The following is a 22,192-nucleotide window of genomic DNA, read 5'->3' as shown; positions in this document are numbered from 1 at the left end:
GCCTCTCAGCGGGCATCACAGTGGTAGCCGCCTGTGACGTCACTCGCCCCAGATGAGCGGACTGGCCACCCCCGTAGCCACGGCGCGCCAGTCAACAGCTGTGTCATCTGACATATCCCCACGGCAAGCATCGGCGGACACCGCTCGCCTTGAGTAACACCTGAGGTGAGGCAGCGGACTATGGCGCTGAAGCACCTACATGGAGCGGGGAATGACAACCGGATGACTGTCACCCTGGTCTCCGGTAGCCCTCGCCGTCATCATTATAGTTGTCGTCGAGACATTATGGGACTGATGAATGATGATGTGTTTCAAACTGCTCTGTCGTGAAGAAGGAGAGAAAGGAATTGTTTACGAGATATGATTGCTGCCAAGACTAAGGTGTCTACGAACAATTATTTACTCTGTGGATCGCTAAGTAGGCATATAGTAAAGAAGGACTGAGACAGGCGCATTGTGAATGGTTCGACAAAGGAAAAAATGGTCCCTCAGGAAATACGATTGTGATGACCAAGTGAAAAAGAAGAGCATGATGAACTCGCCTAGTTTATCGGTGATCAATAGCTCAGGTCATAGTAATATTGAAAGTTCACTGACAAAGGTTAACTGAGGAGTTTTGTTCAGAGATAATCTGGTTGGTAATAGGCACAGGTGGCGGAGCTGATGAACAGATTTAATAGGAGTGGGCCATGCTGTTTCGCGAGGTACGTGATCACATAAACGTACGGCATACTGAGTCACCGGTACTTGGATGTGATGTTAGGTTGTCCTCCATGTATCTTTGGAAGATTGCCCTCCCCATCGCCCCTAGGCTGTGGTACATTGTCGATTGGCGTGTCACGTTATGAAAGTAGACAAAGTGCATTTTTTGTTTGTTTACTTTCTGGTCCATCGATTTTGTAATATCTTTTTTCTTTTCTAATGTTTGCCACTATTTTGTACGTTTGCTTTAGTGCTATGTGGCGCAGTGTTTTGTTAAGATAATTTATCTTTATGATAAAAAACTTGAAGTTTCTTTGTTGACGTTTTTTATCATGTTCATTTGGAATCTGTCAACAGGTTAGGTTAATGGTTCTTTAATTTTATTATGTAGCTGAAGTATGTGTCTTTTGTTGTTGTTTCTGTACTATGCACAGTGTTTTTACCATTGCAGATAACTTTAGTATTATTTTCCTTGTGTATCTATGTTATGAACTTAGTAGTGATGTGCACAATGTGGGCGTTGTCCCATATAGCTTAGAGGCTTTTGTCTTTGTTTGTGTAGTAAGGTAACATTTAATTTTAGTATCAAATAACTTGGGTTCTTATAATTGCCATCGTTTCTTGACGTTCCTTTATGTGAATTAGAATAGTTATATTGTAACTTGTTGATGTGTGTTTGCACACTGCCATGTTGGTAAGAATTGAATGAACATAACTTCATTGGAAGTTGTTCTTCTGTTTCGTGATGTTGGTGATATTACCGGGATAAAACTTTTGTCTCCATTATAGAAGTACAATTTTCAAGAATAACTTGATATTTCCCACGAATTTTTTAGTTTTGTACTTACATTATAGCTAGATAAGTAAAATTAGTTGTCTTTAAGGTGTGTTTGAAAAATCTTTTGATTATTGATTGCTAAGACACGGACGTCTTGATGTGGTATAGCATTGTGTCGTTCCATAACAATATTTTGTTTTGCCCTTCGAGTAAAACGGTCGCCCACTGAATTTTATGCTAATTTATTTGTTAATTTTGCACTTTTCACTCAGATTTTTAAGTGGATATGAGCATAATTTGATTTTGCAAATGACATTTCTTTGGCTCATCTTAACCTAAATTCTTTCATTAATTATCTCAGCATAATTGGATTTGTTTGTTGATCTTGCACTTTCCACTTAGAATTTTACATGTGCTTGGCAGCACCATCTGATTTTAAAAAATGACATTTTTGTGGTTTATTTTTCATCACTTGTTTGCCTAGAATGTAAATTTAGACAATTCCTATGTTATTCACTTGCTATGTCGTTTAAATGCCATCGCCTTATTCCAAGTGGCTGCATATTTGATCCGTTCATACCGGGAATATTCATTCATGCCAGAGAGCAGGACGTTGCAATTTTTTATCCTTTTGTATAGCACAAACTACTGTTTTCAGTTGTTTCTATTTTTCTGTTACTTACGCTAGGGGATCGCAGAGACAGCACAGGTAGATAACAGTGAAAGACTTTCCAGCGTCACAAGATTTGGGGGAGAGGTTGGTAACGGCCAAGTGGCTCGACCACCCCCTCCACCGGGGCCCAGGAAGACCTCTGGGTGCCCGCCATATTCTTGGAAGTGTTACAGAAGACGGGTAAGTGAGAAGACGTGCCCTCAGTGCGTCTGTCTCAATCTTCACGCATGGAAGAGAGGTATTTGAATATTTGTACTAATTCTTTTGTTTCCAGCTTCGGATAGTGTAAGGTAATGAGTGTGCTCGTTTAATTCCGGAAATTTTACCGCCTGTGTTAAAGTATCTGGTCCCCAGTTTGCCCATTATCCTCCTTTTATAGTGAATGTCCTACGTAAAATATTGGTAGACATTGGTGGTATACATTTGGCCAACGTAATTCTGTCTTACCCGTCGAAATGTGCGTCCATTGTAAAATTGTAATACCTGTAAACTGAATCAGTTGCTGCTATAGCTATAAAGTCGAGTGATAATGTTTAAAATAAATAGGAAATCAACTGTCATCAATCTTTAACATACCTTGAAAATCACAAAGAAGTCAAATTAAAGGAATTCATTCAAATAAAAGATATAGAATGCAGGGACCCACACATCAAAAAGTACACGCTCTCTCGGTAGCGCTGTCAAGCTCCCCTCCCAAGTTATCCGTTGCGGAATTTTGATCCAGGGCTTGACGCCATCAACTTTCATCTGGCGTCCCTAGGCAAGGAGGTATGACGGTAAACTTTCAGTATATATATATAATCACTGTCAGCTTGTTTACGTCATCAGTATTTATCAGTATTTCCTCCTGAAGAAGATATTCTTATAAACGTTAAGGAGTTTTAATGAACCTTACGTTATTCAACTGATTGGGTTTGTTATTTCTACATGAAGATCCAAGTTTTTATATTTACTGTGTACTTTTTCGTTTACTGATGTTTGTTTCTATTTATCAGACTTCGTAAAAAGCCAAATTTTAAATTCTTACAAGCAAGAGCATAATGATACATCTCAATAGTCTTAAACATCTTCATTAAATCATTACTTACATTTTTATCTGGTAGGGCTAGACTAGCTACAAAAATACATTGCTGTTGTTAAACTTCATTATTCTGACCTGCTTTTAAAGGCGTGCTGCTAGTAGCAGTCTCTGCTACAGCAAGCACAAATACATAAGCCACCGCTAACCTTGAGCAATCACCATTAGAAAATTGTTTTGGTAATTTTATTTAAGTGCAATGTGTGCTGGCAGCTGTGGAGATGCTCCTCTTGTACGACCACATTAACTCCCAATATGTACTCAGATGGAACAAACATCGCGCTGCATATGTGTGAACGTTACTTAAATAAACATCCTTATAATCCGTTAGAAAGCAACGCATCAGCGCAAGAAACTATATTTTTTGAGCTGTCACAAAAGGAAATATATCCATCACAACTCGATTGTTATTGCACGGCAATAAGGCAGAGTTATAGCACGACACGCACGTGACGTCATCGACATCCTGGTGGCGCAGAGAGTGGATCCGTCTGTTCGCTGGCCGGTGTCGTCCTGAGGCGCGTCCTACTTTGAGGGCGGCCACCGTCTGGGAGGCGGACACTGGCGAGATTAATCGCCCTTCATTACGCTGCTCAAAAACTTTAATCCACTCGCGACTGGCGGCAGCTGGAGCTGAATCATTCTTCGGATGGCTCCTGAAAGTAATAAATTACGGTAAAAATGCTCTCACGCTAACCAAGTGTTAAGCCTGCAAATTTGGAAAGTAATTTTTGAGACGATGATCTCAACTTTATTTCCTGTCCCGCGTTGAGTGTTTCATCACTCGTGCCACTATCGATAATTTTAGCGATGGGACTTCGATATATCAACGTGGTTCCTAAATTCTATTTAAATCTGTATTGTTGTAGTGGGAAGGAAACTAAACCGAAGGGCACCGTATTAATGCAAGAGAACACTACAATGTGCACAGAAGAGGATGCTGTAGTTTGTTTTGTTCTTTGACGCAAAAACAACTCAGGTCATACGCGTCCATCTCAGGACCGTAGAACACTAAGATGAAAAAGGAGTTAAAAGCGACTACACGTTAAGCTCAATCGACGGAAGGAAAGGCAGCTAAAGCCAAGGAATTCCTCTCGCAGAAGGGTTGATGAAATTCGACTTAGGGACAACAGAGGTCCTGAACTAAATGTCCTTCGCCATATTGATGGGACGGATTAAAAGTAAAATGCAGTCGACAGTCGACGCGTCGTTAAAGAAAAGGGTGTTTGGTTAAGGTATGGAGAACCGTCAAAGGTTTAGAACAGTGAGTAATTGATAGGACTTGTGGGAAATTAAAGACGAATTGTATTGTGTGATTGGAATGCACGTGTGGGTGAACAGCCGAAGAGAGGATTCTCAGCCGCTATGGACACGAAAACAGTAATGAAAGACGGGCCGACTAATTGAGTTCTTCTCGAGGCACCAGTCCGTTGCTGAAAACTTACTTTTCCAACATCACAAGCGAAGGTGATACATCTGCATTTACCTGGAGACTTACGGAGGTAACAGGTCCATTGCATTTCAGTTAAATCCTGTTTTAGAAATCAAGTAAAAGACTGCAGGAGCTATCCATCTATAGACCATAGGGACCACAACCTGACTCTAATGAAAATTTCATGCGGATTCAAATGTCTGAAGAAACTGACGGTAAAGTAGAAACAGAAAATAAAAAAACTTAAAATGGAGAGACGGCGAAGGTATTATAAACAGGAAAGAGACAACCTAGATAAAATGTTCCAACATGGCTTAGTAAAAGAAAACTGGGAGCAAATAAAACTTGGTATACAGAAAGAATGTGAAAAACAGTTGGGAAAACTAAATGAAAAAGCTAGTGGAAGTGGGTTGTAGCTGGTGTTATTCAGCTTAGCGAAAACAGTAGACTGTACAAAGTTGGATGTACGTTCCTATTGGACCAAACTACTGAGGTCATCGGTCCCTAGGCTTACTCACTACTTACGCTAACTTAAAATAACTTACGCCAAGGACAACACACACAGTTATACCAGAAGGAGGACTCCAATCTCTGACGTGAGGAGCCGCGCGAATCTGGGCAAGGCGACTTAGACCGCACGGCTACCCCGCGGCGACTGTACAAAAATGCAACTCTATGTCAAAGGAAAGTTGATTACAGACCACTAAAGAATTTGGCCAACAGAGAAGCTAGAAAGGCCCATGGAAGTTTTCTTCAGAAATGTGCAGAGAAGTGGAAGAAAAAATGCGAAATTGATGAACTGTTATAGCCCGCACTGTCAAAAATACGTCTTCTTCTTTTTTTTTTTTTTTTTTCAAACGCGAAAACGAATCTCTGGTACAGTAGAAAACAATGAGGGGAAAAGGCTGCTTGGTGTAGAGATGTAAAGAATACATTGAATGCTATAACGACGGAACGCCTTTATCAGATGATGTACTAGAAGGACAGAAACACACGAAAATCACAAAGGGGACGACATTTTGCAAGAAGAATATGAGAAAGCTCTTTAGCATTTATAAAGGAACAAAATACTGACGGCATTCCTGCTGAAGTTGTCAAGAATGTTGGTGATAGCATGCAAATGATGCTGCTGAAACATATTAGGTCTATCTACAACACAGGAAAGATACCAACCGACTTCAGGAAATGCATCGTGGTTCCTGTAACGAAGAAAACGGCAGCTGCAAAATGTCAACATTATCGAACCTTAAGCCTAATATTACATGCAACAGAAATTCTCTTAGAGGTAATTGTGAGAAAATTGGTACGTGGACGTTATGTTGAGGTTAGCTCGGATTCAGGAAAGGGTTGAGAACGAGGCAGGAGATTCCGGCACTGAGGCTGATGGGTGGGTTCTAGATAATTTCGTGGACATTTTTCTAGTAACTTGATGTCTTGAATGCGTAAGGGTCTTTGTGCAGTTGGAAATTATAAGCGATGCCGGGAGGTTTGCTTGGACTGACTCTGTTTTGAAAGATGCGTGGGAGATGATGCACACTGTTAATCCTGAGATGAGGAGACACAGTGGGACACTGAGGAAGTGGAACACGTTGATTCCCAGATTAATTATTTGAGATGAAAGAGATTGACGCTTTTTGTGAAGAATACTTTATTATGATTATTTTGATGAGTAGTAGAAGAGGATTTAATTGATTTCATATTTTGTACTTCGTTGCGGCGCATTCGTGGGTAAGACATCCAGTGACTTGAGTGCAAGGGAAGATAAACAGCCATGCAAAATTTTCAATTTGAATTTGGGGTTAGGAATAACTGTTGAATATTTGACGTCACTTTTGCAGTTTTGAAAAGATCTCATTTGATGTTAAAGACTACTTGTGTTTGTCCACTCTAGCACAAATTTTTTGTGTGTATTAATGTTTGTGAAGCAAAGAAAAAAAGATAATTTTTTAATTTTTAACTTTTCTAATCAGAAAACTAATTACATTTGATGTAAGTCATTATACGAAGGTCATTGCCCGGATCCAAAGTTCATGTGCGAATATGAGTTAGCTCGTTGCTTAGCCCCATTTGTTATAAACCATGCGTGCCTTGCCGTTTTTTTTTTTTTTTTTTTTTTTTTTTTTTTTTTTTTTTTTTTTTTTTTAAAAGCAAGTGCATTCACACAGGTGTATTTCAATTGTCAGTTGTACCTCAGCAAATGTGACGCACTCACAAGACAAGAGCAGTGCCACGGTGAGTCTAATTGTGCAACAGGTAAGCAAAAATCTAATAAAAAAGGGAACATTGAATTTTCGCAGAGCCAAATGATAAGTTTAAAAATTTAATGATACGCAGTGTTGAATTGAGGTAGTATTCTTGCCATTCTGAATGTTTAAACAGACAGGAAACCAAATACGTAGTTTCAAGTTACTTTCTCGCTTTCAGATTTTGCAAGATTTTATCACAGTCAAATTCTTATGTTCAAAGTTTACAAATTCCTATGTTGAAATTTCCTGCTATAGTGTGTTAGACCAAGACTGGCACTCTGCCTCTACAGGAGCGAAGTGGCTGTGATTAGGAATTTTCATCAGGAATAAGTAGCACATAGTAGGAAAACTACGATGTGCCCTCAAACCCTTTACAATCAATGTATACATTAAGGAAACTACAGACCAGGTTCGCGCGACCCTTGAGGTTGGAATCAAAATCAATGGGCAGAGAATAATGCTGTGCTAAAAAGGTGATTTTACTGTGCTCACACGAAAGGTCTTGAAGAGGTCTCCAGCACAATGCAAATGATTTTCTGTAAACAGTATGTTATGAGAAGAAAGAAGTGGACTGAAGTAATGACCTGCAGTACCTAAGAAGACTACGAATCTTTAAGAATTTCAAGAAAGCAACTAGAAGAGAGAGAGAAATGTACCTGTTTGCGAAGCAGGATCACAAGACGTGTCAGATCGCGGAAAGAAATTGTGACGGGAATGAAGCAGGCCCAACATGGATTTAATTTGAGAAAGAACTTACTCAAATGCAAGACTCTCAGCTTGAACATAAGGGAACGGAAATCGAAGCAGTTGTTTGGAGTGTAACCCTAGACCGATGCGAGACTTGGAGAATACGAAAACTAGACAGAAGATGGCTACAAGGTCTGAAGATTCTGTGCTACTGATGGTCGATGAAGATCAGCTGTAGAGGCAGATTTACCAAGGAAGAGGTGCTGAAAAGACTACAGAAAATGAGATTCCTGTCCATGCATAAGAACAGACAAACTCGTAGGACATACACTACGACATCAAAAGTATCCGGGCACCCCCAGGAAAATTCGTTTTTCATGCTAGGTGCATTGTGCTGCCACCTATTGCCATGTACTCCTTATCAGCGACCTCAGTAGTGATTAGAAATCGTGAGAGAGCAGAATGCGTCCCTCCGCAGAACTTACGGACGTCGAACGTGGTCAGGTGATTGGGTGTCAATTGTGTCATACGTCTGTACACGAGATTTCCACACTCCCAAACATCCCTAGGTCCACTGTTTCCGATGTGATAGCGAAATGTAAACGTGAAGGGACACTTACAGCACAAAAGCGTACAGGCTGATCTCATCTGTTGACTGACTAAGCCCGCCGACAGTGTAAGAGGGTCGAATGTGTAATACGCAGACATCTATCCGGATCCTCAAACAGGAATTCCAAACTGCATCTGGATCCACTGCAAGTACTGTGACAATTAGGTAGGAGGTGAGAAAACTTGGATTTCATGGTCGAGCAACTGCTCACAAGCCATACATCACGCCAGTGAATGCCAAAAGACGCCGCGCTTGCTGTAAGGAGGGTAAACATTGGAGAATCGAACAGTGGAAAAACGTTATGTGGAATGACAAATCATTGTACACAATGTAGTGGTCCGATGGCAGGGTGTGGGTACGGCGAATGCCCTGTGAACATCATCTGCTAGCGTGTGTAGTGCCAACAGTAAAATTAAGAGGCTGTGCTGTTATGGTTTGGTCATGTTTCTCATGGAGAGGGCTTGCACTCCTAGTTGTTTTGCGTGGGTGTATCACAGCGCAGGCCTGCATTGATTTTTAAGCACCTTCTTGCTTTCCACTCTTGAAGAGAAATTCGAGGCTGGCAACTGAGTGTTTCAACACGACCGAGCACCAGTTCATAAGGCGCGGCCTGTGGGGGAGTGGTTACACGACATTAACATCCCTGCGATGCATTGGCCTGCACGGACTCCTGACCTGAATCCAATAGAACACCTTTGGGATGTTTTAGGACGCTGAATTCTTGCCAGGCCTCACCGACCGACATCGATACCTCTCCTCAATGCAGCACTCCGTGAAGACTGGGCTGCCATTCCCCAAGGAACCTCCCAGCACCGGACAGAACGTATGCCCGCGGGACTGGAAGCTGTCATCAGGGCTAAGGGTGGACCAACACCATACTGAATTACAGCATGTACGATGGAGGGTGCCAGGAAGTTGTAAGTCATTTTCAGCCGGTGTCGGATACTGTTTATCACATAGTGTACTTCAAGACACAGCGAAATCTGTGGGCCTATCGAAGAAGAAGCTCTTGAGGGAAATAATCGCGGGGAAACACCAAGGATGACATGGCCAGAACACCTGGAAATGCAAAGGGAGACAGACAGCAGAGAGCGGAATAGAGTATTGCTGCAGACCAACCTCTGGTCTGAACACTGAAGTCAGTATAGGAAAAAAACCATGGATTGGCGTACAATGAACACCGTAACCAAGTGTGTAGGCAGAGGGATATTGCGTTGAAGACGTACGCCGTGAGCTAATAAATGCAGGCAGAGACTGAGGAATCATTGAATGATCCGTGTGACTGTCGCTGATGAAATTTTACAGTGGCAGTTCGTGTCTCGAAATCAAATTGACGTTAATATATTTGTTCGTGAAAAGCTACCAACTAACTATTCAAAAACGTATATCCGTTTTACGATTTACAAATCCCTTACTGCGGCGTACATCGTCTTTGGTTATAGGCTCTGCCAGGAACTAAAACATAGGTGATACCGTAATTAATTCGTGATTAATTCATGTTTTGATTACGCCACTTCCAATGCTTTCCAGTATTTGTCTCTGTCCAACCACACGTATTTACGTGTGATTGACGCAGATTTTAACTTAAACTTCTCTGGTTTCAAAATTTGCAAGTAGTTTCTCTTCCCTGCTTCTACCCCATCATCAGTTTTGTGTGATAGGACATGAATCGGTTTAACGATCCAACCCAGTAACTAATTAGTTCTAAATATTGCACTTACTGCAAAACTACTTATAGCACATCGGTGAGCACAACACAACTGAATACTTCTCATTGATACAAACGATACTGTTAGGAGAGCTTAATGAACACTGAAGAGCCAAAGAAATAAGTATAGGCATATAGGCATGCGCATTGAAATACAGTGGTAAATAAACAGCAGATTACGACCCTGCGGTCGCCAATGCCTATATAAAACAACAAACGCAGTTGTCAGATCATTTACTGGAAGTGCTGATTTTCCCGTACGACCATTCCACGAGTGTACCGTGAATGTCAGGAGTGAGGTAAAACATAAAATCTCCGACATCACGGCAGCCGGAGAAAGATCCTGCAAGAACGGACTGACGACGACTGAAGAGAATCGTTCATCGTGACTGAACTGCAACCCTTCCGCAATTGCTGTGAATATCAATGCAGAGCCATCAACAAGTGTCAGCGTCCGAACATTAAACGAAACATCATCGATATGGGCTTTCTGAAACGAAGGAACTCTCATGTTCCCTTGATGACTGCGCGACACAAAGCTTAACGCCTAGCCTGGGCTCGTCAACACCGACATTCGACTGTTGATGACTGGAAACATGTTGCCTGGTCGGACGAGTTTGGTTTCAAATTGTGTCAAATTGTGTACAGGAATGGAGACAACCTCATGAATCAATGGGCGCTGCATGTCAGCAGGGGACTGTTCAAGTTGGTGGAGGCTTTGTAATGGTGTGGAGAGTGTGCAGTTGGAGCGATATGGCACCCTTGATACGTCTAGATTCCACTGTGATAGGTGACACGAACGTATGCATCCTGTTTGAACACCTCCATTCATTCGTATCCATTATGTATTCCGACGGGCAATTCCAGCAGGACTATGCTACATTCCACACGTCCCGAATTGCTACAGAGTGGCTCCAGGAACACTATTCTGAGTTTATACACTTTCGCTGGCTACCAAAATATTCAGACATGAACATTATTGAACATACACTCCTGGAAATGGAAAAAAGAACACATTGACACCGATGTGTCAGACGCACCATACTTGCTCCGGACACTGCGAGAGGGCTGTACAAGCAATGATCACACTCACGGCACAGCGGACACACTAGGAACAGCGGTGTTGGCCGTCGAATGGCGCTAGCAGCGCAGCATTTGTGCATCGCCGCCGTCAGTGTCAGCCAGTTTGCCGTGGCATACGGAGCTCCATCGCAGTCTTTAACACTGGTAGCATGCCGCCCCAGCGTGGACGTGAACCGTATGTGCAGTTGACGGACTTTGAGCGAGGGCGTATAGTGGGCACGCGGAAGGCCGCATGGATGTACCGCCGAATTGCTCAACACGTGAGGCGTGAGGTCTCCACAGTACATCGATGTTGTCGCCAGTGGTCGGCGGAAGGTGCACGTGCCCGTCGACATGGGACCGGACCGCAGCGACGCACGGATGCACGCCAAGACAGTAGGATCCTACGCAGTGCCGTAGGGGACCGCACCACCACTTCCCAGCAAATTAGGGACACTGTTGCTCCTGGGGTATCGGCGAGGACCATTCGCAACCGTCTCCATGAAGCTGGGCTACGATCCCGCACACCGTTAGGCCGTCTTCCGCTCACGCCCGAACATCATGCAGCCCACCTCCAGTCGTGTCGCGACAGGCGCGAATGGAGGGACGAATGGAGACGTGTAGTCTTCAGCGAAGAGAGTCGCTTCTGCCTTGGTGCCAATGATGGTCGTATGCGTGTTTGGAGCCGTGCAGGTGAGCGCCACAATCAGGACTGCATACGACCGAGGCACACAGGGCCAACACCCGGCATCATGGTGTGGGGAGCGATCTCCTACACTGGCCGTACACCTCTGGTGATCGTCGAGGGGACACTGAATAGTGCACGGTACATCCAAACCATCATCGAACCCATCGTTCTACCATTCCTAGACCGGCAAGGGAACTTGCTGTTCCAACAGGACAATGCACGTCCGCATGTATCCCGTGCCACCCAACGTGCTCTAGAAGGTGTAAGTCAACTACCCTGGCCAGCAAGATCTCCGGCTCTGTCCCCCATTGAGCATGTTTGGGACTGGATGAAGCGTCGTCTCACGCGGTCTGCACGTCCAGCACGAACGCTGGTCCAACTGAGGCGCCAGGTGGAAATGGCATGGCAAGCTGTTCCACAGGACTACATCCAGCACCTCTACGATCGTCTCCATGGGAGAATAGCAGCCTGCATTGCTGCGAAAGGTGGATATACACTGTACTAGTGCCGACATTGTGCATGCTCTGTTGCCTGTGTCTACGTGCCTGTGGTTCTGTCAGTGTGATCATCTGATGTATCTGACCCCAGGAATGTGTCAATTAAGTTTCCCCTTCCTGGGACAATGAATTCACAGTGTTCTTATTTCAAATTCCTGGAGTGTATATAAATTGAAAACTGACGATCACCAGAGGTGTACGGCCAGTGTAGGAGATCGCTCCCCACACCATGATGCCGGGTGTTGGCCCTGTGTGCCTCGGTCGTATGCAGTCCTGATTGTGGCGCTCACCTGCACGGCGCCAAACACGCATACGACCATCATTGGCACCAAGGCAGAAGCGACTCTCTTCGCTGAAGACTACACGTCTCCATTCGTCCCTCCATTCACGCCTGTCGCGACACCACTGGAGGTGGGCTGCATGATGTTGGGGCGTGAGCGGAAGACGGCCTAACGGTGTGCGGGACCGTAGCCCAGCTTCATGGAGACGGTTGTGAATGGTCCTCGCCGATACCCCAGGAGCAACAGTGTCCCTAATTTGCTTGGAAGTGGCGGTGCGGTCCCCTACGGCACTGCGTAGGATCCTACGGTCTTGGCGTGCATCCGTGCGTCGCTGCGGTCCGGTCCCAGGTCGACGGGCACGTGCCCCTCCCGCCGACCACTGGCGACAACATCGATGTACTGTGGAGACCTCACGCCCCACGTGTTGAGCAATTCGGCGGTACGTCAACCCGGCCTCCCGCATGCCCACTATACGCCCTCGCTCAAAGTCCGTCAACTGCACATACGGTTCACGTCCACGCTGTCGCGGCATGCTACCAGTGTTAAAGACTGCGATGGAGCTCCGTATGCCACGGCAAACTGGCTGACACTGACGGCGGCGGTGCACAAATGCTGCGCAGCTTGCGTCATTTGACGGCCAACATCGCGGTTCCTGGTGTGTCCGCTGTGCCGTGCGTGTGATCATTGCTTGTACAGCCCTCTCGCAGTGTCCGGAGCAAGTATCGTGGGTCTGACACACCGGTGTCAATGTGTTCTTTTTTCCATTTCCAGGAGTGTATTATCTATTAGTAGAAATTATTGACAAAAAGTTCTCAAAGTTTTATCGATGAAACGGTATTCGGAGTACCTGGAAAATAACGAAATGAGTAACGCTACCTTCCTGCCACGTCCATTTTTTGAAGCAAACTTCAATACCACTCTATGAAGAACAATTCTGTGAATTACTTCGAAGCAAACTTGCACGTGATACACATAGAAGACTATGATATATACCTTTTCTGTTTTACAAATCATCTGTGACTCTGTTCCGTATCATAAATAATAACAAACCAGCTGCTTAGTTTCTGAGGATGATATTCTTGCTTTGTCTTGTGCAACTGACGGATATTTACGCAAGTGATCGATTCTTTCATCATTCTGTAATATCAGAAGTATCCACTGAAGTTACATGAAAAGTGCGGTATGGGCTTCTATATTTCCGCTTGTATCAGTAGACGAACATCCAACTCACCATATATGCAAACAAGTTGCTGTAAATATCTGCAGCATACCAACGATAACAACCCTATATTCGAAAGCAGAAGATTCCAGGTAGTGTCCTGAATGTTGTCATGTCCTCTTACAGGTTTCTGGCCGACCTTGAACTTTTAGAAAAGCGTGTTCATCGCCTAACCTTGTATCCAAGTGGGTCTCTAGATTCGCTCATATGGAAACGATGCCCTTAAACCACACTTTTGTCTGCTACAGTTGTCAGAATTGTAATTTACAATGGAGGTCTTGTAGAAAACCACGGAAACTTAGGATGAACGTATTGGAGAGAAAGGGCTTCAAGATAGGACATATCACTATAGAGACCACTTGAGAAAAAAGACACTACTCTGAACTATTCTCGCAACGACGACGACCACATCACAATACTTTTGAATCTGTTTCAAGCTGTTAAAATACCTATTTTGTGTATCATGCATTGATGATAGTATAATAGATGATGTTTCGCTGCTTTAAAGGATTGTTATAGATGAAGTGCTAATTAAAGTAACAAACTGAGCAAGTCATGAAGACATTATTTATGTATGCAGAACCACAGAAGACAACGGAACCCTTTTCTTAAATTGTTCTGCAATTATCCTGTCTATGAAGTTCGGGTGGTGGCACTCGGTACCGCTCTGTGACTTTTCAGAAAAATTCATTCAACATTACATGATAGTATCCACACTATAAAAATGTATGTATGTTTGTACGTATGTATATTCCACATCTCCTCCAAAACTAGCAGACAGATTTCAACAATTTGGTTTACATATCACTTACTACCTAAAAAGTATCTCCGTCGGGGTAATAACTACTAGCACTTCTATCGGCGACCGTCCGCTCTGCCGAGAGCTGCTCGCGAGTTGGGGGCACTCAGTCCTTGTGAGGCAAACTGAGGAGCTACTTGTCAGCGAGGTAGCGACTCCGCTCACGAAAACTGACGGCAGCCGAGAGAACAGTGTGTTAACTCACTACATACCCCTCCAAACCACATCCAGTGACGTCTTTCGTCTGAGGATGACACGGCGGTCAGTCAGTATCGTTGCGCCTTCTGCGGCCTGTTCGGACGGAGTTAAACTCGCTGACGACGAACATAAAATGATGCAAGAATAGACCTTTATCACATACTGTTATCGTTGTTCATGAAATAAAACTGACGTGTCAGGGATGGCGTTTTAATTTGTTACTTCTTTACTAATAAGTGTATTCGAAACAGACATCGCAGACGTTATTCACATATACCGCTTAGTACACTTGCAAATTTATAATTATTGTACGACACCAACTTCAGTCGATATTATGTCGTACACTGTGATGTCTGAAGAACTGCTGCGTTATCAATGACGGCGAAATTTATTTGAGATAGATACGATTCTGCAGGAAGAGTTTGACAGAGCACTGAAAGATCTGAGTCGAAACAAGGCCATGGGAGTAGACAACATTCCATTAGAACTACTCCCCCCCCCCCCCCCCCCCCCCCATGAACCATGGACCTTGCGTGCCTCAGCGATACAGACGGCCGTATCGTAGCTGCAACCACAATGGAGAGGTATCTGTTGAGAGGCCAGACTAACGTGTGGTTCCTGAAGAGGGGCAGCAGCCTTTTTAGTAGCTGCAGGGGCAACAGTCTGGATGATTGACTGATCTGGCCTTGTAACATTAACCAAATCGGCGTTGCTGTGCTGGTACTGCGAACGGCTGAAAGCAAGGGAAACTACAGCCGTAATTTTTCCCGAGGGCATGCAGCTTTACTGTATGATTAAATGATGATGTCGTCCTCATGGGTAAAATATTCCGGAGGTAAAATAGTCCCCCATTCGGATCTCCGGGCGGGGACTATTCAAGAGGACGTCGTTATCAGGAGAAAGAAAACTGGCGTTCTACGGATCGGAGAGTGGAATGTCAGATCCCTTAATCGAGCAGGTAGGTTAGAAAATTTAAAAAGGGAAATGGATAGGTTAAAGATAGATATAGTGGGAATTAGTGAAGTTAGGTGGCAGGAGGAACAAGACTTTTGGTCAGGTGAATACAGGGTTATAAATACAAAATCGAATAGGGGTAATGCAGGAGTAGGTTAAATACTGAATAGGAAAATAGGGGTGCGGGTAAGCTACTACAAACAGCATAGTGAACGCATTATTGTGGCCAAGATAGACACAAAGCCCACGCCTACTACAGTAGTACAAGTTTATATGCCAACTAGCTCTGCAGATGATGTAGAAATTGAGGAAATGTATGATGAGATAAAAGAAATTATTCAGGTAGTGAAGGGTGACGAAAATTTAATAGTCATGGGTGACTGGAATTCGTCAGTAGGAAAAGGGAGAGAAGGAAACATAGTAGGTGAATATGGATTGGGGGGAAGAAATGAAAGAGGAAGCCGTCTGGTAGAATTTTGCACAGAGCATAACTTAATCATAGCAAATACTTGGTTCAAGAATCATAAAAGAAGGTTGTATACATGGAAGAATCCTGGAGATACTAAAAGTTATCAGATAGATTATAGAACGATAAGACAAAGATTTAGGAATCAGGTTTTAAATTGTAAGACATTTCCAGGGGCAGATGTGGATTCTGACTACAATCTATTGGTTATGAACTGTAGATTAAAACTGAAGAAACTACAAAAAGGTGCTCATTTAAGGAGATGGGACCTGGATAAACTGAAAGAACCAGATGTTGTAGAGAGTTTCAGGGAGACCATAAGGGAACAATTGACAGGAATGGAGGAAAGAAATACAGTAGAAGAAGAATGGGTAGCTCTGAGGGATGCAGTAGTGCAGGCAGCAGAAGATAAAGAAGGTAAAAAGACGAGGGCTAATAGAAATCCATGGGTAACCGAAGAAATATTGAATTTAATTGATGAAAGAAGAAAATATAAAAATGCAGTAAATGAAGCAGGCAAAAAGGAATACAAACGTCTCAAAAATGAGATCGACAGGAAGCGCAAAATGGCTAAGCAGAGATGGCTAGAGGACAAATGTAAAGATGTAGAGGCTTATCTCACTAGCGGTAAGATAGATACTGCCTACAGGAAAATTAAAGAGACCTTTGGAGAAAAGAGAGCCACTTGTATGAATATCAAGAGCCCTGATGGAAACCCAGTACTGAGCAAAGAAGGGAAGGCGGAAAGGTGGAAGGAGTATATCGAAGGTTTATACAAGGGCGATGTACTGGAAATGGAAGAAGATGCAGATGCAGATGAAATGGGAGATACGATACTGCGGGAAGAGTTTGACAGAGCACTGAAAGATCTGAGTCGAAACAAGGCCCTGGGAGTAGACAACATTCCATTAGAACTACTGACGGCCTTGGGAGAGCCAGTCATGACGAAACTCTACCATCTGGTGAGCAAGATGTATGAGACAGGCGAAATACCCACAGACTTCAAGAAGAATATAATAATTCCAATCCCAAAGAAAGCAGGTGTTGACAGATGTGAAAATTACCGAACTATCAGTTTAATAAGTCACAGCTGCAAAATACTAACGAGAGTTCTTTACAGACGAATGGAAAAACTGGTAGAAGCAGACCTTGGGGAAGATCAGTTTGGATTCCGCAGAAATGTTGGAACACGTGAGGCAACACTAAGTTTACGACTTATCTTAGAAGAAAGATTAAGAAAAGGCAAACCTACATTTCTAGCATTTGTAGACTTAGAGAAAGCTTTTGACAATGCTGACTGGAATACTCTCCTTCAAATTCTAAAGGTGGCAGGGGTAAAATACAGGGAGCGTAAGGCTATTTACAATTTGTACAGAAAGTAGATGGCACTTATAAGAGTCGAGGGGCATGAATGGGAAGCAGTAGTTGGGAAGGGAGTGAGACAGGATTGTAGCCTCTACCCGATGTTATTCAATCTGTATATTGAGCAGGCGGTAAAGGAAACAAAAGAAAAATTTAGAGTATGTATTAAAATTCATGGAAAAGAAATAAAAACTTTGAGGTTCCCCGATGACATTGTAATTCTGTCAGAGACAGCAAAGGACTTGGAAGAGCAGTTGAATGGAATGGACAGTGTCTTGAAAGGAGGATATAAGATGAACATCAACAAAAGCAAAACGAGGATAATGGAATGTAGTCAAATTAAATCGGGTGATGCTGAGGGAATTAGATTAGAAAATGAGACACTTAAAGTAGTAAAGGAGTTTTACTATTTGGTGAGCAAAATAACTGATGATGGGCGAAGTAGAGAGGATATAAAACGTAGACTGGCAATGGCAAGTAAAGTGTTCCTGGAGAAGAGAAATTTGTTAACATCGAGTATAGATTTAAATGTCAGGAAGTCGTTTCTGAAAGTATTTGTATGAAGTGTAGCCATGTATGGAAGTGAAACATGGACGATTACTAGTTTGGAGAAGAAGAGAATAGAAGTTTTCGAAATGTGGTGCTACAGAAGAATGCTGAAGATTAGATGGGTAGATCACATAACTAATGAGGAAGTATTGATAGAATTGTGAAGAAGAGGAGTTTGTGGCACAACTTGACTAGTAGAAGGGATCGGTTGGTAGGACATGTATTGAGGCATCAAGGGATCACAAATTTAGCATTGGAGGGCAGCGTGGAAGTTAAAAATCGTAGAGGGAGACCAAGAGATGAATGCACTAAGCAGATTCAGAAGGATGTACCTTGCAGTAAGTACTGGGAGATGAAGAAGCTTGCACAGGATAGAATAGCATGAAGAGCTGCATCAAACCAGTCTGAGGACTGAAGACCACAAGAACAACAACATTGGTAAACTATGTGTACACATTTGTGTCAAATACGTTAATGATATGTTGAATATATGTGAGATGTGTGTATGTCGACAAAGCCATGGGTAAAGACCACCTAAGTGCCGGCCGGGGTGGCCGAGTGGTTCTAGGTGCTACAGTCTGGAGCCACGCGACCGATGCGGTCGCAGGTTCGAATCCTGCCTCGGGCATGGATGTGTGTGGTGTCCTTAGGCTCTTTAGGTTTAAGTAGTTCTAAGTTCTAGGGGACTGATGACCTCAGATGTTAAGTCCCATAATGATCAGAGCCATTTTTGATCCATCTAAGCCCCTGGATCTATTTGAACCAAACTTGGTAACTACTCATAGTGTTACTTCGTAGGCTTTCCCTGCGTAGTAAGTCTAGAGAGCATTGTGTCTATGTGACCAAACGAAAAAGCTATCACCTATGTACCTCCAGAAGCGCTTTGCTTCCAACGCTAAACTCCTCAGTGCCGTATCCTTAAAGCCCTCCATAAATAATCTGGTTAGTATGGAAGATAAAAGACTACCAATAGCTACTCCGACATTCTGTTAAAAATGTTATCGTTAAATGAAAAATACCTGGATTTCAGCACCTGACGACAAATCTCCCCACTCTTCATCCATCTACATCTACATCTACATCTACATCTACATCTACATCTACATGACTACTCTGCAATTCACATTTAAGAGCTTGGCAGAGGGTTCATCGAACCACAATCATACTATCTCTGTACTATTCCACTCCCGAACAGCGAGCGGGAAAAACGAACACCTAAACCTTTCTGTTCGAGCTCTGATTTCTCTTATTTTATTTTGATGATCATTCCTACCTATGTAGGTTGGGCTCAACAAAATATTTTCGCATTCGGAAGAGAATGTTGGTGACTGAAATTTCGTAAAAAGGTCTCGCCGCGACGAAAAACGTCTATGCTGTAATGACTTCCATCCCAACTCGTGTATCATATCTGCCACACTCTCTCCCCTATAACGTGATAATACAAAACGAGCTGCCCTTTTTTGCACTCTTTCGATGTCCTCCGTCAATCCCACCTGGTAAGGATTCCACACCGCGCAGCAATATTCTAACAGAGGACGAACGAGTGTAGTGTAAGCTGTCTCTTTAGTGGACTTGTTGCATCTTCTAAGTGTCCTGCCAATGAAACGCAACCTTTGGCTCGCCTTCCCGACAATATTATCTATGTGGTCCTTCCAACTGAAGTTGTTCGTAATTTTAACACCCAGGTACTTAGCTGAATTGACAGCCTTGAGAATTGTACTATTTATCGAGTAATCGAATTCCAACGGATTTCTTTTGGAACTCATGTGGATTATCTCACACTTTTCGTTATTTAGCGTCAACTGCCACCTGACACACCATACAGCAATCTTTTCTAAATCGTTTTGCAACTGATACTGGTCTTCGGAAGACCTAACTAGACGGTAAATTACAGCAGCATCTGCGAACAGTCTAAGAGAACTGCTCAGATTGTCACCCAGGTCATTTATATAGATCAGGAACAGTAGAGGTCGCAGGACGCTTCCCTGGGGAACACCTGATATCACTTCAGTTTTACTCGATGATTTGCCGTCTATTACTACGAACTGCGACCTTCCTGACAGGAAACAACGAATCCAGTCGCACAACTGACACGATACCCCATAGCTCCGGAGCTTGATTAGAAGTCGCTTATGAGGAACGGTGTCAAAAGCTTTCCGGAAATCTAGAAATACCGAATCAACTTGAGATCCCCTGTCGATAGCGGCCATTACTTCGGGCGAATAAAGAGCTGGCTGCGTTGCACAAGAGCGATGTTTTCTGAAGCCATGCTGATTACGTGTCAATAGATCGTTCCCTTCGAGGAGATTAATAATGTTTGAATACAGTATATGCTCCAAAACCTGACTGCAAACCGACGTCAATGATATAGGTCTGTAGTTAAATGGATTACTCCTACTACCCTTCTTGAACACTGTAGGTACAGATCTATCGGTGAGCGAGCGGTTGTATATGAGTGCTAAGTAGGGAGCTATAGTATCAGCGTAATCTGAAGGGAACCTAATCGGTATACAATCTGGACCTGAAGACATGCCCGTATCAAGCGATTTGAGTTGCTTCGCAACCCCTAAGGTATCTACTTCTAAGAAACTCATGCTAGCAGATGTTCGTGTTTCAAATTCTGGAATATTCCATTCGTCTTCCCTGGTGAAGGACTTTCGGAAAACTGCGTTCAATAACTCCGCTTTAGCGACACAGTCATCGATAACAGTACCATCGACACTGCGCAGCGAAGGTATTGACTGCGTCTTGCCGCTTGTGTACTTTACATACGACCAGAATTTCTTCGGATTTTCTACCAAATTTCGAGACAATGTTTCGTTGTGGAACCTATTAAAGGCATCTCGCATCGAAGTACGTGCCAAGTTTCGCGCGTCTGTAAATTTTAGCCCATCTTCGGGATTTCGCGTTCTTCTGAACTTCGCATGCTTTTTCCGTTGCCTCTGCAACAGCGTTCGGACCTTTTTTGTGTACCACGGGGGATCCACGGGGCTTCCATCTCTTACCAATTTATGAGGTATAATATCTCAATTGCTGTTGCTACTATATCTTTGAATTTGAGCCACATCTCGTCTACATTCGCATAGTCAGTTCGGAAGGAATGGAAATTGTCTTTTAGGAAGGCTACTAGTGGCACTTCATCCGCTTTTCTAAATAAAATTATTTTGCGTTTGTTTCTGACGGATTTGGAAGAAATGGTATTGAGCCTAGCTACAATGACCTTGTGATCACTGATCCCTGTATCAGTCATGATGCTCTCTAGCAGCTCCGGATTGTTTGTGGCTAAGAGGTCAAGTGTGTTTTCGCAACCATTTACAATGCGCGTGGGTTCGTGGACTAACTGCTCGAAATAATTTTCGGAGAAAGCATTTAGGACAATCTCGGAAGACGTTTTCTGCCTACCACCGGTTTTGAACAAGTATTTTTGCCAACATACCGAGGGTAGGTTGAAGTCCCCACCAACTATAACCGTATGAGTGGGGTATTTATTTGTTACGAGACTCAAACTTTCCCTGAACTGTTCCGCAACTGTATCATCGGAGTCTGGGGGTCGGTAGAAGGAGCCAATTATTTACTTTATTCGGCTGTTAAGTATAACCTCCACCCATACCAATTGGCACGGAGTATCTACCTCGACTTCACTACAAGTTAAACCACTACTGACAGACACAAACACTCCACCACCAATTCTGCCTAATCTATCTTTCCTGAACACCGTCTGAGACTTCGTAAAAATTTCTGCAGAACTTATTTCAGGCTTTAGCCAGCTTTCTGTACCTATAACGATATCAGCTTCTGTGCTTTCTATTAGCGCTTGAAGCTCAGGGACTTTTCCAGCGCAGCTACAACAATTTACAACTATAATTCCGACTGTTCCTTGATCCAAGCACGTCCTGTAATTTCCAAGCACCCTTTGACATTGCAGCCCATCCCGCACTTTCCCGAGGCCTTCTAAACTAAAAAACCGCCCAGTCTACGCCACACAGCCTCCGCTACCCGTGTAGCCGCCAGCTGAGTGTAGTGAACTCCTATTGAGCGGAACCCGAAACCCCACCACCCTATGGCGCAAGTCAAGGAATCTGCAGCCAATACGGTCGCAAAACCGTCTGGGCCTCTGATTCAGACCCTCCACTCGGCTCTGCACCAAAGATCCGCAGTCGGTTCTGTCAACGATGCTGCAGATGGTGAGCTCTGCCTTCATCT

The sequence above is a fragment of the Schistocerca gregaria genome, chromosome 2 (genome assembly GCF_023897955.1).
Source record: "Schistocerca gregaria isolate iqSchGreg1 chromosome 2, iqSchGreg1.2, whole genome shotgun sequence".
Classification (NCBI taxonomy): domain Eukaryota; kingdom Metazoa; phylum Arthropoda; class Insecta; order Orthoptera; family Acrididae; genus Schistocerca; species Schistocerca gregaria.
This window is presented reverse-complemented; position numbering follows the sequence as displayed.